The sequence below is a fragment of the Cibotium barometz genome, chromosome 42, assembly GCF_041138505.1.
Source record: "Cibotium barometz isolate CiBa-2024 chromosome 42, ASM4113850v1, whole genome shotgun sequence".
NCBI lineage: Eukaryota > Viridiplantae > Streptophyta > Polypodiopsida > Cyatheales > Cibotiaceae > Cibotium > Cibotium barometz.
Window position 1 is genome coordinate 6,802,577 of NC_141087.1, and position 6,577 is coordinate 6,809,153.

Below are 6,577 nucleotides of genomic sequence, written 5' to 3' on the forward strand. Positions count from 1 at the left end.
AGTTGAGTTTGGCCATAATAGTGCTATGCATGCGGCCACTAGTTACAACCCATTTCCACTTAGTTCATTTGCTAGAGTTCTCATTTGGTCCGGTTGAAGTGCAAATCCATCGGTTGTTTACTTGTGTTTGAGTTGTTTGTTTGCTTATTTAATGGTGTTCATTGGAGCAATGAAGGTCAACCGGAGCATTGGAGCATTGAGGTCTTCACCAAGTGTGGGAGAAGCAAGTAAGTGTTTAATCTTTGCCCTTGACATTCATGCAAATTTTTGATTTTTTGTTCATCTTTCATTAAGTTTGCACCGTAGCTCAATTATCAAATTAATCATAATTAGTTAGGTTCTTTAAGCATTCTAGGCATCAATAGATAGCTTGAGACTAGCTCTAGCTCTCTATCAAATCAAAAATCCAAAAAAACTTCAATCGAGGTAGGGAGGGTTCAAATTGGCTGAAAGATGGATGAAAAAGTTGGCAAGGGAGGCATAGGAGGCATCCTTGACCTCGATCATGGGGGCGTTGTCTTAGTATGCGCTCATAATGTCTCTGGAGCTCTAGTAAATTCATGTTAAACATCTCATATCCTTGTACTACTGCATGACAAGAGAGAGAGAGAGAGAGAGAGAGAGAGAGAGAGAGAGCTGAAACCTTCTTAGAACAAGCAATGAAATCTCCCCCATATCTCATAGTAGGATGGGTAGCATCAAAACAAATAGTGCTCCTTTGTCTCCACCTCTCTAATCATGCAAATCCTACATGTAAGAATACAAAATAGCAAAAGCAAAATCTTCACAACACAAAGCACTAAATTGTAGAAAGAAGGGGAAAGTAAACAATATTATTGATTGCAAATTGATGGTTGTTCGTCCATTCCTATGCTTTGGGTAAGGAGCTTGATAGCAATCTAGATAGACTCTAGACGAAGGACATCTTGCACATACAAGATTGCACTACTACAATGAAGGTAGATCTCAATCTCTACAAGATTTCACTACTACAATGAAGGTAGATCTCAATCTCTACAAGATAAGATATGAAATGGAGGAACCACCACTAGACTATATATAGTCTCGTAGTGGTGGCGGCAATGTACTAGCTGGCCATGTTCCTGAATAGGTACATGAACCAACCCCACAACCTAAGAATAGGCAATCTCGAGAAGATCTCCTTCTATTCAAGAGTGTGGTCCATTGACCTACAGCTACTCTTGAGTTATGCAATTTTGGTCTACTCTCTCGAGAGCTCGTTTCTCTCTTTTTCTCTCTCTCTACCTCTACACCATGGATGTGTTTCATCCCCCTTAGCTCTATTGCTAGCTTTACAGCTACCTAACCTTAGATAAAATAGCCATCAACACCTACTTGGCAAAGTACTAAGTCTATATAAGCTGTATCCTAACCATCTGGCCACATTTGGCCACCATTCAATATCTAAACTAGGAGCTACCATGTGCCCAGGGGTGGTCGATGCTCACCACAACAACTACTCCTCAGGGGCCTTACAAGATGGAGCACATACATCCACCCACAATGACCACGAGGGTGGAGCATTGAGCAAATGCTTTTCCAACACCCCCCTTCAATGTCCACCTCATCGATCCAGCACACTAAGTTGATGAAGATGGCGCTCCCCCCAGCAAATCTCTCCTAAAGAGCCTTTACTGAAAATATATGCACAATTCTCTATCAAGATAAGCTCCACCTTTCCTTCCATCCATGATGAGCTCATGCAAACAATCATAACCAAATTTCCTAATACACAACTGAAGTTTTCTTACCAAAACAAAGTTTCGTGAGGTGGCATGCCCTTGATTGCCTTTGTGTAACCCCTATTAAGGATATGCATTACAGTCTTAACTGCCTCGGTGCACAAGGTATTCGGCATTCCTTTCCATATTTTGCACCATCTCCATAATTATGTGATTCTTGCGCTTTGTAGCACCATTTTGTTATGGAGTATGAGCAACTACCAAATCTCTCTTGATCACGTGCTCCTTGGAGTAGGCATTGAATTTACTTGATGTGATTTCTCCACCTTGATATGTTTGTACTTGGCAGAAGCCATCTCCTAACCATCTAGCTACATTTGGCTACTATCTAGTGTTTAAACTAGGAGCTATCGGGTGCCCAAGTGCTCACAACAATGGCTACTCCTCATATAGGGGGCCTTATCAGATGGAGCACATCCGCATATTAACAACAGGAGGGTGGAACATTGAGCAAATGTTTTTCCAACACTACAGGTCTCTACCTATCTCGCAGAATGCCCTCTACCCTACTCACCTTAATTCATAGGTGGCATGATGAAACTCTCAAACTGGCCAATGTTAATCCATATGGAATGAGACATATACTCATGTAAGTATGTTTCCCCTTAGTGAAACCATCCTCTCTTAAACATGCAAGAAATGTTCTCTATAAAACTGTAATTTCATGGGGAGCTCCATGGGGGTTATCCATGTCTTGCTAGAGAGAGAGAGAGAGAGAGAGAGAGAGAGAGATGATGATGATGATGATCTCATGGAAGGATGTGTTGGCACACACTAAATGGAAGCCTTCAGATCAGTGTGGTTGTAGTTGAATTCTATGTGGCAGGTGAGGTGTTGGCTAGTTCACGACTTCTGGAGTGGCCTGACAAACTTGTTGAGCGACCAAAATTCAATAGATTGGCTCGATTGGGACTAGTGAGAATTCTAGATGCTTTGTTGCCATGTAGAGGCTACTTATTGTCTTTTCAGAAAATCCTTTCAATATTTTTGGGTTCCAAATGGATATATACAGTTATGGGAGAAGGTGAGGGAAGCACTTACACCGTTTGGTGATATTCCTCAGTTGGACGATTAAAAACCTTAGTTAGATTGGGCATTTAGAAAGCCTCATGACATTTTTCAACGTACAACAAATCAAGTGTACCATATGATGGTAGAAGATAAGCGTTGGATCACTGAGAAGGCTAATAGGGTATGGAACATCAGGAAGAGTAGGGCCGGTGGAAGGAAGTAATCTTATAGGGCTAGTGGTCTAAGATTCCATATCAAGGGAAGGTGTTCCTATGGCGCATGCTAGTTGGAGGCCTGCCACTAGTAGGGGACCAGTTGTTGCAAAAGCGACGGATTGCTTTTGATAATTGTGTGTTTACTACATGCTTGGAAACATGCCCGCATCTTTTCATTTCATGTCCGATGGCAAAGGAGGTGTGGGATTTCCTTTCTCGCGTATGGACTACATTGACAGATAGGCCCGTAAAGGTTAAAGACTAGATTTTTGGCAAGATTTCGAATGGACCAGATAACCCAGAACATTCAGTTTTCTTTTATTTTTCAGGTGGACAGGTTTGTAGCATATCTAGTTAACTAGAAATGCCTTCATATTTGATGCAAAAGTTGGTATTACAGTTCACATAGGTCGTATAAAAGGGTTTCTATTGTGGCAAGTCTCTTCCTTGTTTATCAGCTCATTTTGGTGGAGAATGACATGGCTATATATTGGATGAGTGTACTCTGAGCTACACATGTGGTTCAGAGTAATGAGGGAAAAAGGTAGTACATCGCGGCCATGTGGCCATTTGTAAAGTACTTTTGGTAATATATCTTCTATTACGAAGAGAGAGAGAGAGAGAGAGAGAGAGAGAGAGAGAGAGAGAGAGAGAGAGAGAGAGAGAGAGAGCTCATATATTTCGCTCCCATGTATGTCAATTTTTATGCTAGCAACATTGGAAGTCAAAATAGATAGATACCTAATACCTTTGTGCTTCAACAACAAGGCCAACAAGAAAGAGCACATGTGCACACCCATCTCATGAGATGGCACATTGTATGGTCAAAAGTCAGGATTTACCTCATGGTTTCTGGCTAGAAGCAATCATGTGTGCAACATATGTTTTGTCCTACTGGACGATAAGGCTGTTAAATGTATTTTTGTGGGAAATAGCTCGAAAAGTAAAGGTTACTGTTTCTATCATCCTGCTACCAAGCGCATTCTTGTGAGTAGAGATGTAATTGTAAAAGATGTAATCTAGCTCTTACTTTCGTGTAAAAAATAGCAAAATGTATGTTTAGAGGACATATTCAACACTCTCCTTCCATTGTTCACAATGTAGGACACAATGATGTAGAGCATTTGGGTACTCAAAGAAATGTTAAAAATCAGCCCACAATGGTTAAAAATCAGCATGTTTTTTTCAGCCCACAGATCAGCCTATTGATGAGGTAAATGTCCATGGATGATGCAGTTGATGAGGAAAGAAGGAAAATTGCGGAGTCAAAAAGTACACCAAAATGGCTGGTGCAAACACTACACGACGACAAATTGGCCACTCCTTTTCCTAGTAGCAGAACACGTGTAAGTTCTCATCACGCATCTCATGTTGATGTAGGCCATGCTCTTATTGCCAATTTATGTAATAAAGAGGACCCTGTCTCCTTTGATGAAGCAAAGGAATCAAAATGATGGATGAGTGTTATGGAATTTGAATATGATGCTTTACTAAAAAATGGTACTTGGGAGTTGTCTGATTTACCTCATGGCACAAAGGCCATTAGCACAAAATGGGTTTACAAGCTTTTTCGTAAAGTTGATGGTAGTGTCATGTGATAAGGCTTGTTGCAAAGGGTTATACACAAAAAAAAAAGCATTGACTACGGTGAGACCTGTGCACCCACATGTCGTATGACTACCATGCATAGAATCATTGCATTAGCAACACATAAAGGTTGGAATGTACGTCAATTGAACATCAAAACTACTTTTTTCAATGGAGATTTATGTAAGGAGGTCTATGTATCTCAGCCTCATGGTTTTGTTCAGAAAGGTCACTTATCAAGGAGATTCTATAATCAAGATCTTGCATGGCACTATGTCTTTAACCACCACAGGTGGACCCTTTTGAGGCTGGCCTGTATCATGATTTTTCTTATCTTACACTATACTTGACATTCAGTATGGGGTCTCACTATTGAGTAGATTTATGCATACCCTAGGCATAAAGCATTCACAATCTATCAAATGGGTGTTTCGTTACCTATCTACAGGGCACCATGCGCTTTGGGTTGTTTTATCCCAAAGAGGATAAATCACAGCTGCATGCATTTACAAGCTAGATGTTACGACACATGAGTGTCCACAAGTTGTTTTTGCTTTTACCTTGCTGATTCATGTATATCATGGCGCATCAAGAATCAACCCATTGTGGCCACTTCTGGTTATGAAGGTGAGTACATGGCAACATTTGCAATTGCAGTTGAGTGTGTTTGGTTCAGACGCCTTATTGTTGTTGTGCTGATTTGGGTATTGGGGAGTCCTTAGCCACTACCATCTTTACTGACAGTCATAGCGCTATGGCAATTAAAAGGAATCTAGTTTTTCATGCTCGCATAAAGCACATTGAGGTGCATTATTATTATGTCAAGGAGAGATGCTCCGTAGGGGAAATCAGCTTGCCTTATGTGCTAACACAAGACAACATGGTAGAATTATTCACGAAGGCTCTCTCATGAGAGAAGTTTGAAGCTTTTCGCAAAGCTTTGAAGTTACTTCCCTTTGGGGATTATTCTTGGCTCCCTCTCATAGCCCAATAACTTGGCCCATTTTTGTACTTTTAGTGCCAGCTCACCCCTTGTTCACATCATCTTTCCCAGGAGAGATTTGTAGCCATATTTGGTAGTGATGTGTGTGAACATACTAGGACCAACCAGGGCACTTTTTCCCTCTTTTAGGAGGTTTTTTCCCTCATGCTAGTATACACTCATCTTGGGGCATACTTATTATCTTTGTATAACACACATTTGTTACCTATCTATTTCTCATTATGTGCTCCCTTGAGCTTCTCCACTGTGTGTGTGTGCTCATTCCTACAACCATGCTTCCAACAATCCAATCCTAACTCGACCTTTAAATACAAGACTGCATCTCATGCTCTGACATTGGGGAGTGGCACCAAGTAGAATTGACCTCCCTCATTACATTGGACACTAGTTCAAAAGTAGACTAAGAGCCCTCCATAACGAAAGTAACTAGATTAGTATTGTGGGGTATAAACGCCGTAGAGCTTTCACAAGTGAGAATGGAGCCGGGTGAACATTATCGGTGAATCATTAAGAAGGGCTAAACGAGCTCAAGTAGCTCATCATATTGGAGAGAGATGAGCTATTAGAATGCAAGGAAATAAGTTCACACTTAAATAACATATGAAACCTATGTGCTCAAGTAGCTCATCATATTGGAGAGAGATGAGCTATTAGAATGCAGGGAAATAAGTTCGCACTTAAATAACATATGAAACCTATGTGCTACAGTGCTACGATTATCATGAATCTATAAAAGTTCCATCTACATTGACCATAATGGGGTGATCTTGGAGTGATGGTCACTTTTGAGTCTTGACTATGCCAGGGTCTGAAGAACTAGAGATCTTGGATAACCCAAAAGTTGTCACTGGTTGCAGGTCCCAGAATGGAACCTAGGCACATGGCTGTGATGGCTCTTGAGCTAGTTGTAGAATTGACAGAGATCGGGTTCAGAACTCACATAGTGCAAGAAATGAGAGAAAACATGTCGTTTTGGTATTAATCAGGCTAACAAGGGG